Source organism: Triturus cristatus, chromosome 4_1 (genome assembly GCF_964204655.1).
Source record: "Triturus cristatus chromosome 4_1, aTriCri1.1, whole genome shotgun sequence".
In the NCBI taxonomy this organism is placed as follows: Eukaryota; Metazoa; Chordata; class Amphibia; order Caudata; family Salamandridae; genus Triturus; species Triturus cristatus.
In genome coordinates this window covers 632,219,857-632,246,246 of record NC_140585.1, presented here as the reverse complement: position 1 = coordinate 632,246,246, position 26,390 = coordinate 632,219,857, and positions in this window count along the sequence as shown.

The following is a 26,390-nucleotide window of genomic DNA, read 5'->3' as shown; positions in this document are numbered from 1 at the left end:
TGTTGTGACCGGTTGGAGAGAAACGAGTTCAGCCAGCTCAAAACCAGCCCCCCCAAGCCAATATCCTTGAGTTTATGTAGCAATATTGCATGGTCTACCGTGTCCATTGCAGCGGACAAGTCAAGGAGCACCAGCATCGCTGATGCCCCTGCGTCCACTGTCATTCTTATTGATTCTGATACCTCCAGGAGGGCCGTTTCGGTACTGAAGCCCGATCTGAACCCAGATTGGGTATCATGCAAGATGCCAAATTCCTCAACAAACAAGGATAGCTGCCTTTGTACCCACTTCTCCAGCATTTTTGCGGGAGAAGAGAGATAGGGCGATAATTGCTCAAATCACCAGGCACTCCATTAAGTTTTTTCCTCGGAGAGGTAGAACAATGGCATGTTTCCATGACTCAGGGAAGATGCTAGTTGTTAAGGAAGTGTTTCAAATGTGGATCAGCATCTTTACTGTAGAATGAGCCACTACCTTCCATAATTTCGGGGGGCAGGGGTCCTCTGGTGAACCAGATTTGCAACTAACAATCAGAGCCATTCCGTCTTGCAGCGTAATCTGAGAAAATACGCTGAGCGAGGCTTGTGAATGGTTGCTCTCAGACATGTCCGTTTTAATCGTTGCAACATAATCCGTGAAGGCGTTATAGATGATTCGAATGTTATTATCAAAGAAGTCGGTGATGTTCTCACACAGTAAGGAAGAGGATTGGGCTTCAGTTTGCATTTCTTGAGCTTAAGGAAGGCATTCACAACCTTAAATAATTCCCTACTTGAGTTCTCTGCTGACTTAATGCATTTAGCTATGTATTCTCTTCTAGCAATTTTTATACTTTTGTGTAGCTCTTTAAGGGCTTTCTTGTATGCCGCTTTAGCTATCGCGCCATAGTTAGTATGCCACTGGCGTTCAAGGCGCTTACATCTACTATTGTCCAGTTCGAGGGCTTCAGAAAAGCACGGGGACGAGGGCAGTTGCCTCCGTGATTTAGTGAGTCTGGACGGAGCCACAGTATCTATTGCCGTAGAGATCCAATTGTGAAATTACAAAGCATCAACATCAGGGTCAAACATACATGGAGGTGGGCTCTCCTGAAGAGCTGGTCCTAAATTTTCTACCGTAAGCTTCTTCCAATTCCTTTTTCGGACCATGTGTGAGCCGGCCTACTGCCTTTCTTTACCCAGGCAGATTACAAAAGGGATCAAATAGTGGTCTGACCATACCACCTGGCAGGGATCTTTCGTACTCAAGGATGGCAAGTTTGTAAACACTAGCTCCAGGGTGTGCCCTGCCTTGTGAGTCGGAAGTTTTACCTGCTGAACCAAATTGATTCCGGCAAGAGCAGCTTCCAGCTGAGCAGCCTGGGTACAATTCGGGTTATCCCCATGAAGGTTGAAATCCCCCAGTACCGTAAAATTAGCATATGCCAAGGATTTCTGAGCTATATAATTGCACACTTATGAAGCGGCACTAGCTGCGCAGTCAGGGGGTCTATAGATCAGGAGTGCTGAAAGTGAAATGGAGGGCCCAATTTTTAGGCAAAAGCTTCTATCGCGCCTATTTTAGGCATCCCTGAGGACTCAACTTCCCATGCGTCTCTAAATATAATCGCCACCCCCCCTCCTCTTTTGGACCCCTCCCTATGTGCACAGCAGATTTGAAAGCCGGGGGGGATAGCCAAGGCAATTGCGGGTGTGGCATCCTCCTTAAGCCATGTTTCTGTCAGAAACATGGCATCTCATTTGCCCTCTTCCAGTAGTAGCCATATGTCCATCGCATGCTTAACCAGAGATCTGCAGTTGATCAGACACGCCTTAATAGTAATTGTTTGCTTGCTACATTCTGCTTCATAGCCTTCCCTACTACTGGCAACCGTGTGCTCTGTCATACTCTTGGGAGTCCATAGACAGTTCGCACAGGGGCTGGGATACATGTCAAAGACAATGTTAGTGTCAAGCATACCTAAGCAGGGTTTACTTTTCAGGGAAAGAAGATTGATTCTGGACCATCTAATCATGTAATTTGAGGCACAACGGGCAGCGTTGCTGGCCCTGGTCGCTGTCCGGATGCGAACGGGTGCAGACGGGCTTGCCTTTGGCGCGCCCGCTGCATGCATCCGCTGTGCGGCCTGCAGCTCATAAGAATTAAATACACCCCCCCCCGGAAGTGAGGAGGGCAGGAGGAGGAGGTACGTCCCTCCACACAATGGGTCCTAAAGACCGTGGTGGACCGGGGATCGTAGGGCCCAAAAGTGCAAGGTGCAAAAAGAATTTCAGGTACGACCAAAGTGTCAAACACCATTTTTTTTAAGACACAGTTTCTTTAAAAAAGGAAATCAAGTTCTAGGCTGATTTCAGCTCTAGGGACCCCATCGCCTGAGGCTTGACCACAATTGACCGGGGAAGGCGGCACGTGGCCCCATCCCCACGCCGATTCTGGCCTCAGCGGCCCCATCCCCTGAGGCCAGGTCATGTTATGCGGGATGCCCTGGATCCCACCCAAGGCACACAGACTGTCCCGTTTGGGACCACGGGGGGAGCCTGACTGTCCCTGTGGTCCCTGCAGGCTCCCTACCTCCAGCGGGAGCCAGCATTGGTCCCACACACCGGGAGCTGCTAAATATGCAGCTCCCTCTGTGTGGGAGCAATCCTTTTCTCTGTTTCCCTGCCGCATGACAGTGGGCAGGGAAATAGACTCAAATTCCACTCCCAGCAATCAGGAGTGGTTTGACAGCTCCTGCTTGCTGGGAGTGGGGTTTGTGTTTGTTCTGACTAGGTAGGAGCTGTCAAAACTCCCACCAAGTCAGAGAAAAAAGCTATGTCCTGGGGATGGGCTCCTCAACACATAGGGAGCTGGCCCTCTGGGAAAGGGTGAGGCAGTCCCCCAGTGCCATCACTGGCTCCAGGAGGGGGGCCATGTGGTTTCCTTCCTTCTGTGTTCACAGGCTGGCCCTGGGAAGGCGGTGGTCCCCGGGACCGTATATGGCCTGGGAGGGGAGGCTGCATGGCCCTCCTCCCAGTCTTGTAATTCTCATCACCCTGGGGAGGTGGTAGTCCCCAGGGCCTCTGCAAAGCCCAGGAGGGGGGTCCACATGGCCCCCCTCCTTTTATTAAAAAAAAAAAAAACCCTGGGGAGGTGGTAGTCCCCGAGGCTTTTACAAATCCCATTAGGGGGATCCATGCGGCCCTCCACCTTTTACAAAAATAAAGCCCCGGGAGATGGTGGTCCCTGGAGCTCAAATAGACCTCCTACTTTTTTTTAATGCCCCGGGACCTGTCCCACACAGAGGCTCAATTGAAAACAAGCACGGGAGCCCATGCTTGTTTTTATTTTTTGTTTTTTAAAAAGTCATGGATCCTTCGCGATTTTTGGTGGACAAAAAAGAAAGGTTCTTTGTCCTGGTGGGGTACCTGCGAGAACCCAGAACCAAGGCTTAGTGGTCAGGGGCCCAACCCTGCACCTTCTCTTTTGTTTTATCTTTTTGTTTGGGACTCAGCTGAGACAGAGTTCCAAGATGGCTGCCAACACTTATGGTTGAAGTGATGGCAACCAATCAGATCTCAGCACGAGAACGGGCAGGTTTACGGAGCCTTTGTGTCCCTATATATACAAATTTAGTTTTTTTAAAACTCTAAAGCCACTCAATAGATTTCCACCAAAGACCAAGCAGGGCTCTGTTAGACCTGGCACCATTGGTGGGGTCTCCCCTGCATTTGATACCTTTACCTCCTGTGTTTCTGCTATGTGTTGTACTCCATTTTGCTGGTCTAGACACTTTGGGCACTTTGCCACTGCTGTTCAGTGCCAAAGTGCAAGTGCTCCCTTTGTAAATTACTGTTATGAATTGGTGTCTCCATGATTGGCTATTTCGATTTACTAGTCAGTCCCTAGTACAGTGCATCATGTGTGCCCAGGGGCCTGTGAATCAAATGCTGCTAGTGGGCCTGCAGCACTGTTTGTGCCACCCACAGAAGCAGCCTGTAAATGTAACTCTGGCCTGCCATTGCAGAGCCTGTGTGCAGTCTGGTACTGCCAAGTTGACTTGGCAAGTGCACCCACTTGCCAGGCCCTAACCTTCCCTTTTCCTACATGCCAGACACCCCTAAGGTAGGCCCAAGGTACCCCTGTGGGCAGGGTGCAGTGTATGTGAAAGGTAGGACCTACCCTGGTGTTTGTCGCATGTCTTGATAGTGAATTACTGCCAATTCCGTTTTTCACTATTGCAAGGCTACCTGTTCCCATAGGACAGAATGGGGAGTTTGTTTATAGCATCTTAGAAACATAACTGGCCCTGGGAACAAGGTCGAAAAATAAAGTTTAGTTTGCCTGAACTCAGAATGTTAAAATGCATCTTTTAGTGAAGGTGATTTTTACATTCTACGTTTGAGATTACCACTTTTAGAAAGTAGGTTTTTTCTTGCCTAACCATCCAGTGTGCCTCTGCTAGGTTTGTGTATTGCATGTCTGGATTTTGGATGACAGGGGCTGGAGAGGGGCAGTGGCTCCAGAAGTTTGACGAGTCAGGGCTGGGCTGAATAGACCTGGGCTGCATTTAGCATAGAGGGAGGAGATTTTCTTTCACCTGAATGGGCCTGGTCTGCCTTCAACAATGCTGTCTCCACCCCCTGCCAGGAAGCTGCACCAGTGAGGACAGAACTGGTTTTGGCTGGGTACAGACACTCTCTGTCTTCAGAGAACAATGGATTTTTGTGTATAAAAAGAGGGTCTCAGACCCTAGACTTTTAGATCACTTCTGGGAACTCAAGAAGAACCTTTGCCAAGGAGAAGAGCCGGAGAATCTGAGGAGGAATACTGCCCCTGTGCTGTTTGCTGTCTGGGGTTGGCCTGCTTTGGCTACTTGCTGCCAAGGAAAGGAGAAAAGGACTTTGCTGTTTGCTGTGTCCCCTGCTTGAAGAAAAGCTCTCCAAGGGCTTGAATTGAGCTTGTCCTCTGTTCTAGAGTTCTCAGAAACAGCAAAGACCTCAGCGTGTCGGTGTGCACCGTCTCTGATCGTCGCCGCAGAAGAAAAGGGTAACCGACTCGGTCATGGAGTCCGTCGCAGGATTCCGTGTCCTGAAAGCACCGCCGAGAGCAATGCCTCGCTTCACAACACAACCCTGGTCTCACCGACTCCATCAATAAGCCGCTGCTTGCACCACGTCCTTTGGGAACCGCACTCCGCAACGCTTGCTACATGCTGCAAGTACGTCACCGACTCCTTTGCTGCCCGACCGGAACATCGACCGGCTCCGTCGCTTCACCGCGACCTGCCAGCACCGCAGCAAGCACCGTCTCACCCTTCAACACAGGCCCTAGTCTCACAGACTCCGTCAACGAGCAGCTGCCTGCACCAAATCGTGACGACATCGGCCGCCGCAATGCTCCGCTTCACAACACAACCGTGACGTTTGCCCGGAACGACTCGCAACAAAGTGTTGATCGCAACAAGAAGGGTACTGTGTCCGAGTCTGTTGACGCTTTAGCTGGCCCATATCGACGCAGTCGGCTGGAATCGTCAGACTGTAGTATTCATTATCACTGTAGCCCCAGGAGGAGCTACCGAGTCAGAAGAACTGTGTCTTATTGATTTTCCTGCAATTAAAAGGTTATTTTTCACAAGTACTATTTTTCAAGAGTATTGTATGTTGGACTTTTATCGTATTTGGTCTTTTGGGTTCAGATAAAGATTTACAATTTTTCTAAACTGGTGTGGTGTCCATTTGTAGTGTTTTCACTGTATTACTGTATGTGTTCACAAATGCTTTACACACTGCCTCTGAGATGACTGACTGACTGACTGACTGATTGAAGTATTTGTAGAGCGCACGAATGCCGCGGCGTCTTGGCGCTAACAGATCCAGAAAAGAGAGAGGCAGAGGAGCAAGTTGATCTAGACAGAGATAAGTGTCTGCTCATGCCAAGCTACCAAGGGGGTGAGCAGGGGTTATTTTAGGAGTGTATCCTCCTTACCCTGACTATAGGCAAGGGTCCCTATTTGGACAAAGGTACCCACCTCTGTCAACTAGAGACCCCCATTTCTATCAGGCTCTTTCTGGACAAAGAGCTAGCCTTCTGTCAAATTTGTTGTAATTCCATCCAGTGGTTCAGGCTGTAGTCGTGTCTGAAGTTCCTATGGGAATTACCATGGGACACACCCTTTTTTACCCTCCTTTTTTCTTGGCTCCCGCTCGACGGATCACCCCAAAACATTTCATGCACAACTAGAATCACTGGGAGACTTTTTCCTGACAATTTGGTTAAGATTCGTCAAATGGCCATGAAGATATAGTCAAGTCAAAAAACATTTTTCCTATGGAAACAGGGTCCTACCTATAATTACCTACTAGCGGCAATAGAATATCGACCAGTGTATATCTGGGCACAACATAACTTAAACAGTTGCAGTACAGTGCTATAGAAAGATTCTATAAAACAAGGATGCATATAAGGTGTGGATGTTTTTCTCAGAAAATTTTGATGCACCGCAGATTACTGAATAAAGTAAAAATTGTGCATCCAACTAAGAAATGATTCATCACTCACTGAAGTTGCAAACCTAGCTCTGAGGTGTTAGACCACTGTGCCCACCTCAAGAATGTGTATGGTACATTTTACCGAACTACAGAAATTGTTCAGAGGGTCTGGCAGAAGATGTCCTTTTAGTGGCACATGCATTCCTGGCACCCTCTTAACTTAAAATATTGGGCCATGTGAACCTTTAACAATGGTGATCCTGATAAACTGATTAGAATTCAAACATTTTATGCTACCCCAGTAAATACCGGCTAAAAGAAGATAACATCAATCCAATGTGGATGACTTGAAAGGTATGCTCTGTGTCCAGCATGTGGTGAAAGGTTATGTCCGTTATAATGTGACTGGCTGTAGATGTACCATGTTGAATTGCTTAAAACTCACTAACCCTTTAGGATGCTGTGAGAATGACTGGATGATGTCATCAGTTATGTAATTCAAGATGTCATGAATGATGCAAGACGTGAAGTCATAAGCAGAGCAAGCTCTGTCAGCTATAACTTGTGAATTTCAGTGTTTTTGATTATTAATTTTGTTTAATTTCAGCACCTAACTATAATGTCACTTTAACCATTGATTATTTTAAGCAAATTTGTGAAGCTTTTGCAACATAAGGGAAGATCTCATTACCATAACCTAACTATAATGTCACTTTAACCTCTGTTGTTTGTGTGAATTTGAGGTTTGTTTTAATCATTTAACACAGTAATATGAATGAGTGAAGGTATGGTTCATATTATCAAAGATCCCCCTAGTTTTGTTGAAATGCCTTCACCCACTTTTTATGGCATCATAGGGCATATTTCACACCCACCAGTACCAGTACTTGAGAGCACAATATATTGCATTTGGGGACCATGATACTGGGGCTAAAACTGTCTATTGTGTACACCCACCCTGCTTGATTTATTCTCTAGTTCCCATGACTGGATTAGGAATTACAGTTGAGATGGTCCTGGGATATTATCACCCTTTAATCTGTTCAAAGTCAAAATATTTTGGCTGATTTTTCCTGCCTGAAATAGGACAACACCTTCATCATGGCATTAGATCCCAAAAATACTCCAACTCTTGAGAGTCATAACACTGATAAAAGACAAACAAGAGTAGTTAGTCGCTTTTAGTTTAGCCACTGGATTTTATTTATGTGGAAAACAATATATGCATGACAAGTAAATGTTAAAACATATAAATGACAGCAAAGGACAAAGATATTGAAATATGGAAATTTAAACCAGGAAATATTATTTTAAAGTAAAGAGAGACATAGCAAATCATGAGGCACTGCACACAACATGTGAAGAACTGTGATAGGATTGATATAGACAGTTAGTAGTCATATACCAGACTTATCCAGTAGTTAAAGGTTATTTCTAAACCTGGGGTGTGCACAGGAGCATCTCCATGTAGTCCAAAATTGTGTTGGGGGAAACAATTGTTTTTAAAGATCACCTTCATTCGTGTAAAGTTACAATCTTGGCAGGTTGATATACATAAGGATTTATATGGAAACATTTATAGATCCCAAATGAATCATAATCATTGATAAGATAGAATGATATTGAGTTGTAAATGGTTACCAAGGTTGTGTCACTAAAAACTGTTAGATAGTACAATATCATCAGTCTATGGCATTTTGTGTTGAAGTCCTAGTATGTAATAAATGATAGAAAACCAAGTAGGAGATATTTTGGGCCCAATGTGTTTGAGTTACCAGCTATAATTGAATTTGTTATATAATAATTATATAACCTGCTGTGCTCTAATCGGGCTAAAAAATAATAAATCCCCCCATTTAGTTCGTCATGGGACAGATGCCGCTAAAGTTGCTATGTCAACCCCTCTGCCATTTTCTGCTATATTCAAAGCTCTCAACGTAGCAAGATCATGGCTTTCCGGACGTCTCACGTCATAGTGTCATGGAATCATGTAAGTGATGTACGTGTGCCTGGGGATGTCACTGAACTAAACTACACTAGACAACATAGTATTAATGTGATGTATAAGTGTATATCAAATTATTGTGGCATCTTGCAGATAAAGATTGTTTTCTGAGTCTAAATGTTTAATGTAAAAACCTTTATTCAATATAATTCTTTCAAATAAATAAAGATGATTAGTATCATCGAGAAAAAGAGAAAAGTAACAAATAAAATTAATCAATCACCTTGGATTTGTAGAGCATGGCTAATAACCCGCTAGGGTTTCCAGGTGCTAGGTCCTTGCTGGGATTAGTCGAAAAGCCAGGTCTTGAGTCCCTTTCTGAATTCAAGAAGAGAGGATGATGTTCAGAGGTGAAGGGGAACGTCGTTCGAGAACTTGGCGGCGAGGTTGGAGAAGGAGCGTCCTCCACTGTAGCATCAGCGGATGTGGGAGCGTGGGCTAAGAAGGCGGAGCCTAGGTGTCTGGAGTTTTGGTGGAATTTCAGGCAGTGGTCGATGCATGCAGGTCACTTATCGTGGAGGGCATTGTTGGAGTGTATCAGCATCTTGAATTGACATCTTTTCTGGATAGGGAGACATTGGAGCTTGCTGAGGTTGGTCCATTTGGGGAGGTGGAGTCTGGCAGATGAATGCTTAGCTAGAGTCTTTTTAGGAGTTGGGTGGTGATTCCTGCATAGAGTGCATTGCCATAGTCCAGCTGGCTAGTGACTGGGGCTTGAGTGACAGATTTCGTGGTATTGACAGGAAGCCATCTGAAGATATTTTGGAGCATGCACAGGGTGTGAAAGCAGGCAGAGGAGACTGTGCTGATCTGGCATTTCATTGTGAGTTTGCTGTCCAGGATGATGCCAAGGTTGCAGGCCTGGTCTGTTGGTGTGGGTTTTGGTCCAATTTCGGGGAGGGGGGGGGGGGGGGACATCAAGGAATCTCAGATCTAGCTCTCACGGCCTACTACAGGTCCCCCGCTTCCGTCTTCTCCGGACGGGAGGCAGATCGTTCTCATACTTAGCCCCAAAATATTGGAACCAGCTTCCTTATGCTTTGAGATCAACTCCTAGATACGAACTTCTTAAGAAAAAGCTTAAAGCCTTTTTGTTCTGAACTTTCATCTAGTTCCTTTCTGCTGGCTTGTTTCAGGATGTTAGTCTATCAGTCAGCGCCGAGATGCCCCAGGGTGAGTTGAGCGCTTTACAAACACAATAACATAACATAACATATAACATAACACTAGGTGTCGTTCCACAGGGAGGTGTTTTTCCCAAAGATCAGCACTTCTGTCCTATCAGTGTTGAGCTTCAGGCGGTTTGTCTTCATCCAGTCAGCAACACTTGTCATGCAGTTGTGGAAGTTGGTCCTAGTGGTGGGGGGTCTTCTGAGAGTGAGAGTGTGAGCTGGGTGTAGTTCACATAGGATATGATGTTGTGGCCATGTGCTGAACAGGGTGGGGCTGAGGAATGATTCTTGAGGGACACTGCAGATGATGCTCTTGGGTTCCGAAGTGAAGTGAAGGTTGGTAGGCAGAATCTTTGGGTTCCTCCTGTGAGAAAGGATGTGATCCATCTGAGGGCATCTCCCTGGATCCTGATGTGGCGGAGTCTCTTGATAAGGGTGTGGTGAGATACGGCATCGAATGCTGCTGAGAGGTCGAGGAGTATCAGGGCTGCTGTAGCTCCCTGGTTGAGGAAGGTTCTGATGTTGTCGGTGGCAGTGATCATGGCGGTCGCTGCGCTGTGGTTGGCATGGAAGGCGGTTTGGGAGATGTTCAGCAGATTGTTGCTCTCCAGTTGTTCAGTGAGTTAGCGGTTGATGGCCTTCTCATGGACTTTGGTGGAGAAGGGGAGCAGAGAGATGAGGTGGTAGTTCAGGGGTGTGCTGGGTTCGGCAGAGGGTTTCTTGAGGAGGGGTCTGACCTCTAGGTGTTTCCATTGATGGGAGAAGGCACCTGTGGTGGTTGGATGTGTCGAGAATGGAGGTGACTATGCATTTCATTTCCTTGTTCTCTAGGTTGAATAAGTGGTGGGAGCATGGGTCTGAGTTGCTCCAGAGTGGATAGACTTCGTGATGGCTGTGGTGCTATGGGTGGTGAGCTGTTCCCATGTTGTGAGCAGATGGTTGTGGGTGGTGTCTTTTTGTGTGAGGATGCTGTAGAGGTCAGTGGGTTGGGGTCTGAAGTTTCTGTAGATGGTGGAAATCGTACTGTGGAAGTAGTCCGCCAGGGTGTTGCACAGTTCCTGAGAGGGAAGATCATTTTCTCGGTGTCTGACAGGCAGAAAAACTCTGTTGATGCTGAAGAGTTCCTTGATGTGGTTGAAGCCAGCTTTGATGTGGTCTGCCAGGACTCATCTTTTTGTGTCTTTTTAGGCATTAGTGAATATGTATTTTAGGAAGGCTGATAAATACATTAGTGTCTACATTAGCGTAGTTGGAGACGGAAACTTTTACGCAGGTTCTTATAGTTATAGAATATTGAAATTCTCAGAATGTAGAAATTCAGATGCAATGAAAGATAGATGACTTCTTGTATTATAATCTTATGGATTAAATAACATTATTCACCATTTAGTCCAGTCAGGTGTGTGCCTAACTTGAATATGCAACGATGTTCTTGTTTGAGTTCAATGTTTTTCACATTCTTATTATCACTTGCTATTGATGGTTTATCCAGAACTACCCACAGGGTCTGTTCTTTAGTGTGACTGGCTTCCAAAAAATGGTTGTTAGTTTGGTCATTAACTTTTTCCACCATATGTTGCGCCTGTGTTTAGCAATTGTAATCTTAACTTTTCTGGTGGTCATCCCCACATAATTTATACCATATGTATTGATATGATGTGGTGTGTTGGTTTAGCACTCTGGAGTAAATATGACCAATGTTATTTAGTAGCAGTTGTGAGATTGCAGATGCTACAATTGCCACATGGTTGGTGCCCTTTCATGGGCAAGACCCAAAGTGTTTTTCTGGAACTTGTTTTTTCTCAAGAGATTTGGTATATACCAGAATGTGCATAAGATTAGCACTGATTTTTAATAAGTGAACATTGTTTGTTGTAAGGCAAAGTTATTAGAATACAAGATCCGTGATTGGCTACTTCTCATTTTTTAGTCAAATTTGTCGCTGTGCATAAGTTTCTACAGTTTCTACACAGATAAATGTGTCTTCATGTGATTTTGTATGGTCTCAAGTAGTGAGTCACAACAGTAATTTCTAGCTTTCTTGCAGGCTCTTCCTACTATGTGTGTGGAATAATCTTAACCTCATACTTAAAATCCATACTTCAGTATCAAAATCATTGATAGAAGTACTGACATACAATCTCCACTCCGAAGTAGCATAGGTTCGAAGTTTAAGCAGCTGCTCCAGTGGGAGTACTGTTGTATTTCATAGATCCTAAGTTTTACTTTTGGTCTCCGGGGAAGGGGTGTGCATCTAGATTCCCACACAAGTGCCTGGGGTTTAGGGTATCCGTACCTTACTCTCTGTAATGGCCACCCACAACATTTTCTTCTAAGTTGCAGGTGGCCAATCAAATTGTATGGTGTTGCAGTACTGGTCCCACAGTACCAAAGGGCGAATGGGAGAAAAAGCTCCCTTGGACAATTAGAGGCCCTATTTTCTTTAATTTGCGGTACCGCGAACTCTCGTGGAACAAACCATCCAGACATATCTACATTTTTAACCTCTTCATGACCACCCCAAGCAACTATTTAAAAGCTAATTCCTCAATCAGCTGTATGGATTTACACAAAGTAACGAAAAGCACTTTTCTGACTAGAGTTCTAGTTTTTTATCAAATTTGATCTGATTCCATTCCGTTGTTTTTCTGTGACAGATGATTTCTATGTGAATTAACATGGTAAATCAAAGGGAGAACATGGCGACTGCTATCTGAGCAGCCACTTGCACCCAGAACGCTTGTCTGCCGTCCTTTCACCCTTCGTAACTTTCCCGATTTATCACCTTACCGCTGGGCTGTTTGAGCCGCAGGCATATCGCCAAATATATTGCCAAACATATTGCTCCAGAGATAGTTTTCTGAGCCTTCGTGGTACGTCAGTTGGGGATGTGTGCGGGTGCATCCGGGACTTCCTTTTCATCTTGCCCACCGCGCTGCTTCGAGGGTGCCCTGGAGCTTAGGCGGGGCCGCAGAGCAGAAGCTCGCGGGCTCCTCCGGGACAGGGGAGGCAGCGTCAGTACCAGCCGCTCCCTGGATCCTACGAGGCATGACGGGGCTGAGCAAGAGCCGAACTCTGGATCTACCGTTCCTTCCGTTGCTTCTTTTGTGCTGGAGATCCCCTCTGGACAGTCACAGGGGGGTGAGTCAGTAATCCTGGGAGTCACCCAGGGAGCGCAGGAGGCTCAGGTTTGCCCGTCAGCACAGGTGAGAGCGGCTTCTGCTGGGATGATAAGGGGGTGCAACAAGAAGAGCAAGAAGCGTGGGGGGGCACCCCAGGATATTGGAAAGCAAAGGTGAGAGTAAATGTTAGTAAACAGCTTGCTGAGGAGCAATCTAATAATCAAGCTTCAGGAAGCTCAACAAATGCAGCCATAATCACCAATAACTCTGCTTTTCAAACGTACCATATTAAAAGCAGAAGTATTAAGCCCGGGAGGGCCAAAAGCAGCCCCTTGGATATTAAAATCAGGGTCACCCCTTCTTTACATTCATATTTCAGGGTATTACCTGAGGTTTTAGACATTACAAGGAAATGTGAGGCCTTGAGTACCGGTTCTACGGGGCAACTCACCAAAACTTCGGTCACTACTAATATGGAGCCCATAAGTGGTGTACCTCCCCAGGCAGGTCTGTCAAATATCGCCAGTGAGAGTATGCCTGTGGCGGCATTGGACATAGCGATCGTAAGTGGTTCACCCCCCCAGGCAGGTCAGTCGAGTATCGCCAGTGAGAGTGCGCCTGTGGCAGTATTGGACAAAGCAATCGACCTTGCTGTTCAGAGTCACGAGGCAGTTGGCGGACAAGATAGCAGGGGAGTGGATAAAAGCCCTAGGGTTCAGGAACCTAGTGGGTCCTCAGTAGCCTCATTGGAAGCTCTATTCTCTACATTATCAGAGGATATAAAGAAAGGCTTCAAGGTGTCTGAGGCTAATCGGGGGAGATAAGAAATTTTTGCGAGTCACTAGAGAGGAAGGTGGACTTCTTAAACACCAGGACTGAGACCATAGAGAGCACTGTTGGGGATCTAAAAGATAACCTTGGGTCTGCAAAAGCTGACATTCAGCTGTTAAAAAGGGAGAAATTAGCCCTCCGTGATAGGATGGAGATTTTGGAGAACAACTCTCGTAGGAATAATCTTCGCCTTTTGAATATTCCAGAAGGGAGCGAAGGGGCTGACCTTAAATTTTACATCATTACACTGCTAAAAGAATCTTTGCAGCTCGAAGAGTCAGAGGCTCTTTTGGCAGGAATCCTAACAGAACCAAACCAAGAAAAATTCTTATCAACTTCCTTACCTATTCACTTAAGGAGAGGATCCTCATTTTGGCGGTGAAGGCAAAGTCATTAAGGGCCAGGGACTTCTCCTTTGAAATTCGGTCTGATCTTTTTAGAGCTACTCTTGAAAGGCAGTGGGAATTAGGCAGGAAGATGGATGACTTTAAGAAATTCGGTGCTGTTGTTCAGCTGAAATCTCCTGCCTTCCTGAAAGTTATGCATAATAATAAAATGCATAACATAAGGACAGTTCAGGAGGCAGACGAGTTGCTTCATAACATCAGAAAGAATGTTCCTTAGCCATTTCCTTGGGGAATGGGGGAGGACTAGCTTGGCTTTTATCTTTGAATCTTTGAATCTTCCTCTCTTTTGCTTCTAAATAAAATTAGTATTAGTGGTACAGAGGAGGACCAAAGTACTACATGTTTATCATAATTTTTATAAGATGCACTAATTTTCTTTTGGGGGGGTTCAAATTTCTTTTTTCTTGATTTATATAATTTTATATACACTAGGACAGGACAGAGATAGGTCGTTCCAGGGTGCAACACCTGGACTATATATGTCCAGATTAATGGGGGAAGGGTTCTTTGGGGAGCACGGGGGCAAAAAAACATAAAAAACACGTAATTTGCTTCAAAATTAGCCCAGATAGTTGTTTTTAGATGGACTTGGTGTTGGTCGTTTTCCGGTTCTGGGTGGATCTGGGGTCTCAGATTTAGTCCACCATGACAATAATTCAGATACTGTCCTGGAATGTCAATGGCCTGCGCATGAGATCTAGAAGAGCTAAGATTCTGCAATATTTAAAAGACTCATCCGCGCAGCTCATTGTCCTCCAGGAAACACATCTCTTTAAGGAAGAGACTAATGATTTTTTTTTTAATAACAAATGAGTGGACTCCTTTATCTGTACAAACCAGACTGCTAACATCAGAGGGGTTCTTATCCTCTTTAAAAAAACAAGTAAATGCCCAGATCGTACACCATTTGGAAGACCCATGTGGCAGATGGGTAATAGTGAAGGTCACCTTAATAGGTTTCCTGCTCACTTTGATTGGCTTTTATGGTCCAAATCAAGATGACCCCTCCTTTCTTAATACCATTTTTTCACATCTTCTTGATTTTTCTGATCCGGTTATTATGGCCGGTGCTTATAATATAGTTCTGAATCCAATTCTCAATAAATCTGTAAGCAGTAGAGCAGCCGTCCCTTCTAAATCTAGAACATATTTACAGATCATGATGGCGCAAACTGGCCTTTGTGATATTTGGAGAGAAAGATCAGGTCAGCAGCTGGGTGTTTCATACTGTAACAACAAGCATCGACACAAATCAAGAATTGATTATATTCTGGTTAGTCATCTTTTAAAGGGCAAGGTCAAAGATATAAAATATTTGACTTCACATCTTTCAGACCTTTCAGGTATATTATTAGACCTTGACTGGGGGCACGCCCAGCAGCCCAGAGTTTGGTCGTTTGACCGAACGTTACTTTTTGAGGAGGAAGAGATGTGCTTTTTAACCCAGGAGATTGAATACTTCCTGAAGGTTAATTTGGGCTAGCCATGATTACCGCTGTCTGGGACTCCCTCAAAGCGTTCCTAAGGGGCCTTATTACTAGTCGGGTGATCTTCAGGAACAAAAGGTAAAGAAGGGAGATTGCATCTTTAGAGGCAGTAATGAAGGTAGTAGAGATGGAATTTAATGGTCAGGTTGAGTTGGGAAGGCAGCAAGAAGCTCTGGATAAACGTAGTAAATTAAAGGAGCAGTTGGAGAGTATTCTTCAAATAAGGCTTATGCGTAGATGAGAGGCAAACTAGATCGCCCATTTTTAGTATGGGCAAGGGGCAGGAAAACTTCTGGCATGGAAGGCAAAAATGGACAGGCATCGTAATCAGATCAGGGAAATCACTGTAGATAATGGGGGACCGGCCTTATCCTCTGATGAAGAAAAAGTCGAAGCCTTCTTTAACTTCCTTCAAGATCTATATCAAGAAGACCGCAGTGTGGACAGGCCCAAGGCTAAAGATTGGCTGGATAGGACCACAGTGACCTCTTTGAGTCCTAAACAGCAGGAAGAACTGGAACAGGTCATCACACAGGAAGAAGTAAGGAAGGCTATAACTGCCTACAAGAGAGGGAAGGCCGCAGGGCCCGATGGGCTTCCAGCTGAATTGTGTAGGTCCTTGGGCAAGGTGATAATTTCGGTCTTGACTCAAATATTTAATAAGGTCTTATCAGACGACCTTAAGCCCCCAGAGTCTTGGAACGACGCTACAGTCTTCCTGATTTTGAAACCTGGTAAAAATCCAGTGAATTGTGGGTCATATCGGCCCATTTCGCTGTTGAACTCAGATTATAAAATCTTCACTATGATTTTGGCGACTAGGTTGGGGTCAGTGGTGGGTGATGTCCTTCACACCGATCAGAAGGGGTTTGTTAAAGGTAGGCATTTATCAGATCTTACCTACAACCTTATCGGAGCGATAGATATTGCCACTACTTATTCAATTCCTCTTGCGGCCTTGACACTTGATGCTACCAAGGTATTCGACAGGGTCAATTGGGTATACCTGTTGGAAGCCTTAGGGATATTTAACTTGGGCAAGAAGTTTTGTCAGACCATTCGGCTGATATATCAAGATCCATCAGCCAGGCTGCTGGTCAATGGCAATCTGACCAAACCCTTCAAGATCACTAGGGGAACCAGGCTGGGTTGCCCCCTTTCCCCTCTCCTTTTCGATCTTTATATCGAGCCTTTTGCTCAGAGGCTCAGGGAAGATCTTAGTATCACGCCCTTTAAATAAGGAGAGTGGGAAAGGAAGGTGGCCGTGTATGCAGATGAATTCTTAGTTCTCTCCGCAAACTTGGCTGCAACCTTCCCAGCGGTGATTAGATTGGCACAGGAATTCGGGCAGGTTTCTGGGTATGAGGTAAATGCCGGGAAGACTGAGGTCATGACGTGGAACCTCGAGGGGAGTCAGCTACAGGTCAGCCCCAGTATGCGATATTTAGGTGTTAGAATTGTCCAGGACACAGGTAAAAATCAGAAGTTAATTTAGCACAAGTGTCAAGGGAGTGTCAGAGACAGATGAAATCCTGGACACATCTCCCTTTAACTATTCTTGGGAGGGTGAAATTGGTTAAAATTGTGGTTTTCCCTAAGATAACCTTTCTCTTTAATTCAATCCCCCTACATTTTGAGAAATCAGCTATTGATAAACTTCAGCAGGCCATAAATTCTTTTGTCTGGGTATATAGAACTACCAGAATAGTCGGGAAGATGCTGAGGCGTAGGAGAGAGAAATATTATGCAATATTATGCCTGGGCCTTCCAGTTATCACACTCTCGGATGCTGCTAAAAATGCCAGAGAGCACTGAGATTGGAGGTATGTTCTTGGCTATATTGAGGGGAGCTGGCCTACCTGAAGAGGGCTTTCTGTTTGAATTTGGTGAACTCAATTTCTTCAAGAAGTTTAGACTCAAAGTCCTCCAGGCAATGGTTTGAACATGGGCCAGATTAAAGCATCTTGTAGGCCTTAATTACTTCTCAAGTTTAGCCCCACTCTGGGATTCACCGGGTGTACCTGAATGCTTGAGGGCCACACTTGCTTTACCTCTCGGAGAAGCTGGTCTGATGGGGTGGGTAGACCTGGCCTATGAGGGTACACGTATCTCATGGGAGCAACTTAGAGAACGAGTGGGTGAGGGCCTTTCAGAGTTTAAGTATATTCAGCTACAGAGCTAGGTCCAAACACAACATAGCCTGAAGAATCCCATTGGCTGGGGTAACACCCTGGGACATCATTTAGTTGCCAGGCCACCATGGAGAAGGGTGGTCTCTTTTTAGTATTGTTCTATGGAGGAGGCCGTGGATGGTGAATTCAAGCTTGCAGATGAGCAATGGGCGAATTCTTACCAAATGAACAGTGTGAGCAACTATGGCAGGATTCATTTAAGACTCTCTTTGGTATAGTAAAACCTGCCTGGTTAAAGAGAAACCACCTCTTCACCGTACATAGGGCCTATCTCTCTCAGCTGAGATTGAATAAATTCACGAGGGGGACTCCTGTCAGGTGTGAGAAATGTGGGTTGGTCCCAGCCTCGGATATACACATGTTCAAGGACTGTCCTGCCATCGCAGTTTTTTGGGTTGAAGTTGGGAAGTCTTTGGCGGATATTTTGGGCTTCCCAATTCATATAGACCTGGCTTTAATCATTTTTGGCCTCACCGAATAGGTCACAGGACCAGCGAGATCCTTCTTATTTTATGCTATTTTGCTAGCCAGAAGACAAATATGTAAGCGATGGATTGAATCCTCCACTCCTATGCATTCTGAGTGGTTGGCTTTGCTATTTGAAACATCCAAGATGGACTTGTCTAGAGTTTGTAGCAGGAAAAATACAGCATTCTGGGACCTGCTGCTAAAGTGGAGAAGAGCCTAATTTAAATGAGAGGCACATCTTTGGTTTAATTATTCTGGGGTCCTATGATTATGCCTCTTGGATACTCTTTGGACTATGTTGGGCACCCCCATATATCCTGATTGCCAACGATGAGGTACATCAGGCTCTTGTGGGCCTAGATAAAGAGTTACCCTTGCCCCTTTCTGGGGTTAGTGACATCCAAGTTTGTCAAAGTACCTTTACGTGGGCTTTTTCACGAGATTCCAATCTAAAGCCTATTCTTCTCAGAGCCATTGAGAATTGGTACGGACAACGTGTTTGTTCATTGGGGCTTTGAGGCAAATGAGGACAAAAATATATTTTTTTAAAACATGGTAAATCAATGTTTGGACCTTCCTTTTTTCTTGGCCCCGTCTTAAAGGATCTGCACAAAACATTCGAGCAAAGAGCAGATATTGATGAATGTTTTGTCTTTTTGGGAAAGTTTTATGAAGTGTCATCAGATTGGCACCAAAGTTATTAGCGAAACAAAAAACACTCTTCTTAACCAAACAATGACGACCACTACTTTGAAATATATGTCTATCTTGGTTCCCCCCGCATTGAGGAGTAAGAATGTCATCAAATGGAGACCCCTCTCAGCCTTGTAATTGCATTACCTCTAATTCAATTGATTTGCAACCTGCAATATGGCACATTTCAGTCCTCTGTCCATCCTCAAAGACATTTCTGGCACATAATACATTCATAGATATAAGAAGTAACTTGGCTATAATAATGGTCACCAAAGAAAGACAATACCTTAATGGCTTTACACAGATTTAAAAACAGACCCATGTTTCAACAAAGTTTGCATTAAAAGGCTCCTATCTTAATTGCATTCCCTTTTCACAATTAACTGCTTCCTCTTTTCACAATTACCCACAGTACCTCAATATAGAAATGTGCTTTATCTTTGCTAAGCTCCTTTTATATCATATGCATTCATCTCCTTAGAGGAACAATGTGTTTTAACACTGTATAATCCACGGCCCCTCATTTGAAAAATATCTCAAAGAAATAAAGTACAATTGCTCTGCATTATATTCTTTTGAAGAAACACAGGTTTTGAATGTTTATGATCTGCTTGCTGCCTTGAATAAAAAGCTTGTGCTTACTAATTGCACTGCATCTGTTCTTCTATTAATTCACGACTCTCATCATGTATAATCATCATACTGTGTTTGCACACCATCATTGGCCCAAATGTTGTATGTAAAACTTATGAACCATACAAATGAAAGTGAGAAAAGGCTGTAAATTAAATGCTTCCGAGAGTTGTAAAGAACATTGAAGATGAAAAAAAACAAAAATCTAAGTGCAACAAATATGAAATAATGTCTCACATTAAATGGATGCTGTGTTTTTTTTGTCTAAAGTTAGACCCGTTGGGTGCTTGCTGTCCAAGGGAAGTACTTGCTCTGATCCTGATCATGGTAATTTTGCTTCCCTCTGCTAGTCTTGCTTTATCTCTTCCAAAGAACATAAGTCAGGATTGCTACCAGGCTCGTCCTGGAAACTGCACACTTATGCAGATATGGTATGAAATTAATTTAAGATTTCGTGAATTTACACCAAACGACAAAAAAGGCTCTATTCTAGGTAAAGTTCTAGTTTCAAGGCAAAAATGGTGTAAGCCTACTTTGCAGCTAATACTCTAGCACAGTTACCAAAGCATAGTCACTTAAAGTTATTATCTCCCTCATTTTGCATCCGTCAAATGATGCCACAGTTATTGGAAAACCAGCAAAAATATGTTTCATGGAAAGGGAGTCTTCACCGTAACTAGAGGGTTAATATCTCTGACAATGTAATACATTCATATTTATTTATGTTCTGCTTTCATAGAAAGGTTGAAACTAGTCGTTAAACTTTGTAATAGGATTTTCTGTATGAAATGATTTAAAGAAAATTTGCTTTCATTCAAAAGTAGTTAATAGTGTTGAATTCATGAACCAATGGCAAGCTAATAACATTTGAATACAAATACGACTATTGGTATCTCTGATAAGGAAGTAACCAACAAGTGAAGGACCCAAATGACAGAATTAAGGAGGATTATCTGGAAGGCATCTGCTCTGAAATAAATGGTCAAATAAAAAATACCGTACTTTTATTTAATATCCTACACCGATCTCAGAATAAAGGAGTGTAACGGAGCCCGGTTTACAATAAAAAAAACACAGTTCTTTGTTAAAAGTTGTCCGAGTCATTAACAAAGCTAATACGCATATTGTGATGCACCCTATATTAAGTAAACATTCTAAAATAAACTATCACGCTTTATAGGTGAAATATTAGGTTTGACTATTGAATTAACAACAAGAAGGTACTTTGTATGTGAATTATCATCTATATCGATATCCACAGGCAATAAGCATACACACAATAACTGTATGCAGTATGTAGGTGAAAAGGGGCATTGTGAGGAATCTGCATGAAAATGTGACGTGCACGCCTAAATCTGAAAAACATTTGTGAAATCACTTGGTCCCAGGTGCAGTTGGAGTTGTATACAGAGGATAGCTTTTCCAGTGCCCTTATTAATTGATTTGATTTTTTTTATGGTATAGTTGAGACACCTTTTATTTTTGGGAAGAATACAATTATGTAAATGTGTGAAACACTAGTGCTACACTATTGTTTCTGTCTTCAGACCACTAATTTGTGTATCTGTCGGTAGTTGTCGATTGTAGTGTGAATGCTGAGTTTCTGTAGAGTGCAATGCATTGGTACAAATTTGAGTAGATTTCCGAAAAATGTCTTCTCCTTCAGCGTTTGTGCAGATGGGTGAAAGCCTACATTTTGTGAATGTGCATTGTGAATTTTCTTATCGGATGTGAGCTTCAGGTGTACACTTTGTGTTAAACACGCACGTGTATCTGTGCACTCATGTCGTGCATGTCGGGCATAACTATAGACCAAAGTGCCTGCGTTCAGAGCTAGGCCTCGAGAGGAATGCGTTCAGAGTAATGCCTATTGCATCTCCCCTTGCTTTGTTGCAGTCCAGAATTTTGCCTGGGGAAATACACTGTGATAACAGGAAACAAATGCTCCCTGCAAGAATTGTTTGTTCTCCTCCCGCTCGTGTAATGCACGACCTGTGAAGTACTTAATTACCCCACTAGTCCAAGTATAGACTTAACAAGCCTATGTGCATGGGCATCAATTTGTTGAACTGCCCGAGTTCATAGAAGTGGCATTAGGCACCTTTTGCCTTCTGGTGTGATCACAAAGTTGATAACTTTTCCCACTTTGGTCTCACATAGTATTGTACTGAAGAGTGAGTTAATGTGGAAGGATTGAAAACTGCTGTGAGTATATCAGACCCCGGAGACCAAGATTAGCAAGGGCAGTGAATTGGGTACCAAACAGCAAGGCAATGGTGTTTTCTTTTGCTACGTAATGAAAGCTCTCAATTGACGTCCAAGCCTGTACATGGATGAAAGGGTGGCAAGCTTGTTGGCATCAGCAGACTTCAGTCTTTTCATTCACATGAACCAGGGGAGCTAATGCGTATCAGAGCAGTGAGTCTCTCTCGTGTGACTATGAAGGGCTCGCCAGCTTTTGAAACAAGATACTAAGGCCCCGATTACTAGTCTGGCAGAGTGGAATTGCCGTGTAGAATTCTTCTCTGACTGATCACAGCTGGGCCTGTGTTTCTACCCCCCCCCCCCCCCCGATTTCTCAATTGCAGAAACACCAGATCTCAATTTTACCACCCAGAAAAACACAGCTGGTAAAATTGCCTGAGAGTTTGGCTGCAACAAAAGCCAAGTCTCTGTCCCCATCCATGGCCAAGCATTTGTATTTGGCAATGGGGGCACATGGAATGCTCCCCACTGCCAGCGCATCCTTTCCCACTTTCCTTCCTTCATCTTCTCAATCCACCCTCACTGACTTGCCCTCCAGCTCACATTTACCACCTGCTCAGGGCAGGTGGTAAATGCGATCATTAATCTCCTCACAACAGGGAAAAGTGTGGAATGCTTCCATGTAAAACTGAATCCACAAAATAATTCGGCATTCCAGAGTGACTCACTGCACAGCAGAGACGGGGGCGTTACCACACAATAACATTAATTTAATGTGCTGAGTTTTCACTCCAGCAGTACTGTGAATCTCCTAATCATATAAAATGTTTTAATTTCCCATGGTGCTTGGTACATCGACAAAGAGTCAACTTGCCTAACAAAAGAGCTTGGTTATTCTGATTGTATACATATATATTCTAAGATAAGACGCAGCAGTATAATCGAAGTTGGAGAATGTAATATCAGGTAATAAGATGAAGCCATCAAACAGAAAAATAACATGGTTAACTCCTTATATAAAAAGGCTTTAATTTAGTTGGCTGAAAGTGTTGCAAAAGTTGATTAATGACTAAACTGTAATTACATAACTTTGACTTTTGCAATGCCTGAAGGTTTTTAGGTAAAATCTGTGATAATATACTTTGGATATGTGCAACGGGTATTGGGCGCAGTGACAGCCCTGTGCAGAGCCACAGGGCCTAACGTGCAGCAAGGCCTTTAGCTGAACTCACCATAGTTGACCATGCCTGACTATGTATCACCTCCGGCTAAGCTTTATTCCCAATTCTACACAGGCGGGCACCCCCACTGCGCACAGTCTTTTGACTTTCCATAGGGGAGGCTGACAGCAGATCCGGGAGACTTACCTGGCTCTGCATCCAACCCATTATGGAAGTCCAGCCCCACGTGCAGAGTCGGATAGGTGCAGGGCCTGGTGTGAGCCAGGCATTACACCCAATCTACAGCAGGTAGCAAAAGCCCACGAAGCATGTTTTTTTTTTCAATATATATATATTTTTTTATTTTGTGGGCCCTGTTAGAGGATTCACAGGCCTGTGGCCTTTGTTGGACTTCTGGGGTATCTGTGGACCTGGCTTTGGGTTCACTAACCGTGCAAACAGAACAACTAGGACCTTTGAATCATGTTGTGGGTTCACAGTCCCATGCCTGTAAAAGTTGGATAGGGTTTGTGAACATCAGCCAAGATTTGTAGATCTCGGCATCCTACCAGGATCCAAAAGTCTGGAGCCAGAATCTGCAAGCCCCGCAGCAAATCAAATTTGTTTTTTAATTCACACACAAGGGAGGTCCTTTTAGCTAGAGTCTGGGGTGCTGTGTGTACTCGCCCTACTTCTTTTTTTTCACCAGAATGTAGGGACAGAGTCCCTGCTTCTGGTAATGGAGACTGCAGTATTCTCCCTAAAGTTGGTGCCAGCTAATCACATCGTTCTGGGTTCTCTGACCCAAAATGGACGACAGAAGAAAAGTCTCCCTCATTTAATGGAATTTTAATTTTGTTTTTATTTTTGGGTTTGCAGAGTTCAGAAAACCTGGATTTACAGACCTCCATTAATTAAATTCCCAGATGGCTCTTGTTAGAAATAGGATTTTTGGTAGGCTAGGGCGTGGGCCAAAGCCAGGCAAAAACCACCACTCCAGTCAGGATAAGGGAGTTGCACTTCTAAAATAACCCCTGCTCCCCCCCCTTGGTGGCTTGGCACGAGCAGCCAGGCTTATGTTAGAGGTAGTGTGTAAAGCATTTTCACATAACCAACAGTAATACAGTGTACGCACTACAAAAGGACACCACACCAGTTTAGAAAAATATCCAATATTTTTATATAATTAAGACAAGCCCAAAAACAATAAAAATCCACACTACTATACTTAAAAGTTCACAGTTCCAAAAATACGCTGATTAAAAAGGGTTCCTTGTGGGGATAGCTCCGTCTGGGCTACCACGGCGTCGTGAACATCAAACTTCAACAGTTCTGGCTGGTCGCGGGGTCGCGGGCCAGCTACGGTGTTGGGAAGACCCGCAAAATAGTACCTGTTAGAAATGCAGGGCGTCGAGGCCCTTGAAGTCACTTGCGTTGCGGGTCGAGCTCCTCTCTGGTGGAATCAGGAGCGCTGGCGTCGGCAGGTGTCGGGTGCTGCGGTGCGAGGTGCAGCGGTGCAGCGTGCGGTGCGAGCAGCAGCTTGGTGGCGGCATCAGATGACGTTGGTGAGACCAGGGCCACGGTGCGAGATGAAGGCGGTGCTCGTCACGGTGCTAGCAGGTCACGGTGCAAGCAGCGGCGTCGTCGTTGCTGGAGCGCTGTCGTCGGCTGATGAACTGGAGTCGATGGCGCAGGCGTCAGTAGGCCGAGGCTGCGGTGCGGGATGAGGCCGGTGCATCGTGTGACTCACGAGTGGGGTCCTCGAACCAAGGTGCAAGCAGCGGCATCGATTTCGGCGGGAAGAGGCGGCATCGAGCCGACCAGGGCGTCCTCGTGAAGCAAGGAGGTGCGGAGTGCGGTGCCTACAGGTCGCGGTACGAGCAGCAGCTCGTGGTGGCGTCAACAGGCGTCGTCGGAGAGACCAGGGTCGCGGTATGGTGTTGCGGCGGTGCCCTCTGCGGTGCCTTCAGGACACGGAGTAGGCAGTGGCATCATAGACGTTGTCGAGTTGGTGTTCTTCGGGTTGCAGCACCAAACACACAGTCCCTAGTGCTGCGGTTCGAAGAATTTGAAGAATTTGCTGTTCCTGAGACTTTGTGAACAGGGGGGCAAGCTCTACCTCAAGCCCTTGGAGAGACTCACAAATTAAGTTGTAGAAAGTCCAGTCCAGGCCTTTCACTGCCCAAGACAGAAGCAGCCACTGCAGGTCAGCCCAGCAAAGCACCCAGTAAAGCAGTCCTTCATTTTTGCAGCTTCTTCTTGCAGCTCTTCTTCTTGGCAGTCCTCTTGATCCAGATGAGTTCTAAAGTTCAGGGGTCTGGGACCCAGTTTTTATGTCCAAAAATCCTTTGATCTTTCAGGCAGAGGGTGTCTGGGCCCGGCCAGAGCCAGTTGGGCCTTCTCTGGTGTGAATTCCTGGCAAGAGGTGGAGACGGCATTTGTCAGAGGCAGACCAGGCCCTATGAGGTGCAAGGAAATCTCCTCCTCCTTACCCCATCGTAGCCCAGGTCTATTCAGCCCTTTCCTGACCTACCTAGACTATCTGGAGCCCCTCCGGCCCCCTAGCCTTCTGTCATCCAAAACTCAGACAGGCTATCCACATTCCAGCAGAGGCACATGAGATGACTGAGCAGGAAAATACCCGCTTTCCAAAAGTGGTATCTTCAAACGCAGAATGTAAAAATCACCTTCACTAAAAGATGCATCTTTAGATTCTGAGTTCAGGCATACTAAATTGTATTTTCTTACCGAATTCCCTGGGCCAGTTATGTTTATAAGATGTTATAAACAAACCTCCCATTCTGACTGGTAGCCTTGTAATAGTGGAAAACGAAATTGGCTGTAATTCACTATTCGGACATGCCACACACACCAGGGCATGTCCTACCTTTCACATACACTGCACCCTGCCCACAGGGGTACCTTGGGCCTACCTTAGGGGTGCCTGACACGTAAGAAAAGGGAAGGTTGGGGACTGGCAAGTGTGTGCACTGGCCAAGTAGACATGGCAGTTACAAACTTCGCGCAGACTCTGCAACGGCAGGTCTGAGGTACCTTTTTTAGGGCTACTCACGTGGGTGGCATAATCAGTGCCATAAATTAAGAATGATAAAAAAGCTTTTACCTTTTCTACCACTCAGTGCTGGAAAGACCCTTGTAAGCACCTTAGTCATGTCTACTATTGATTACTGCAATGGTCTCTTCATAAATGCACAGAGCAAAACCCTCAAACTACAGCTGGTCCAGAATTCAGCGGCCAGAATCTTATCAGGAACCCCCAAATACAAATCCATTTCACACATACTCCGACAGTATCACTGGTTCCCGATAAAAAGCCGCATTAAGTTCAAGGCCCTTTGCATTGCATATATAGCTTCACGCAACTCCGGACCATTGTTCCTGAAAGAGGGCTACTCACGTGGGTGGCACAATTAGTGCTGCAGGACCACGAGTAGCATTTGATTCACTGGCCCTGGCACACTCAGTGCGCTTTACTAGGGACTAACAAGTAAATCAAATATCCAATCATGGAAACACCAATC